Consider the following 1071-nt stretch of genomic DNA (forward strand, 5'->3'; position numbering starts at 1 on the left):
AAAGAACGTTAAAACAAATACCTAGAATTCAAGATTGGAGAAAAATGAGTGAACAGGTAATTTTTCACTTCGATCTTGGCTTTAACTTAGTGGGTGTTATATTGGGGCAGAAAAGCCCCAAATAATCATCATTAAATTAATCTAAAGCATAATACAGTCTAGGTATATCCACGTTGTCACAAATGGCTAAGTGAACTAAGTCAGACAAAGACAAAAGCCAAAAGAATTTCAACTCCAAGGGGGAATTTTTTTTAAAAAGCAGAACGAACAAAACAATCTCATAGAAACAAAGAGCAAACTGGTGGTCGCCAGAGGGGAGAGGGTGGAGGAATGGGTGACAAAGGTGAAGGGGACTATAATCAATAATAGCGTGATAACTCTGCACGGTGACAGATGGTTACTAGACTGTGTGGTGTTCACATCACAAGATACATAAATGTCTAACCAGTATGCTGTACACCTGAAACTAAAAAAAAAAAAAAAAACGAATAATGTATGTCAACTCTAATTGAAAAATAAAGAGGTATAGTCTACGGCCATGCCACCCTGAACAAGCCCGATCCTGTCTGATCTCCGAAGCTAAGCAAGGTCAGGCCTGGTTAGTACTTGGATGGGAGACCACCTAGGAAGACCAGGTTCTGTAGGTGTAAAAAATAAATAAATAAATAGATAAATAGATAGATAGATAGATAGATAGATAGATAGATAGATAGATAGCGGAATGTAAGCTGACAAGGTCCTTGCAATCTGTGAGGTCAACCAAAGGTTGCCGCACCTAAAAAAATAATAATAATAATAAAATAAAGAGGCAAAATTAGTAGTTACAAATTAGTCGCAGGGACTATAGTCAATAATTTTGTATTATCTATCTATGGTGTCAGATAGGTAGTAGCCTTATTGGGGTTATCACTTTGTAAGTTACATAAATGTCTAATCCCCATGTTGTACACCTGCAATGAATATAATACTGTATGTCAACCATAACTGAAAAACAAAAAAAAATTAAAATAAATTATAATGCTTACCAAAAGACATAATAAAAACATTAATCTAAAGCAGTAGGAATGATCG

At 35.2% G+C, this 1071-nt stretch overlaps 1 pseudogene; it reads left to right on the forward strand.

The window, feature by feature from the left end:
• The first annotated feature begins 528 nt into the window (after positions 1–528).
• On the forward strand, positions 529–647 carry LOC111740571 (annotated as a pseudogene).
• Positions 648–1071: the final 424 nt, after the last annotated feature.

This window comes from Pteropus vampyrus, unplaced genomic scaffold (genome assembly GCF_000151845.1).
Source record: "Pteropus vampyrus isolate Shadow unplaced genomic scaffold, Pvam_2.0 Scaffold65, whole genome shotgun sequence".
In the NCBI taxonomy this organism is placed as follows: Eukaryota; Metazoa; Chordata; class Mammalia; order Chiroptera; family Pteropodidae; genus Pteropus; species Pteropus vampyrus.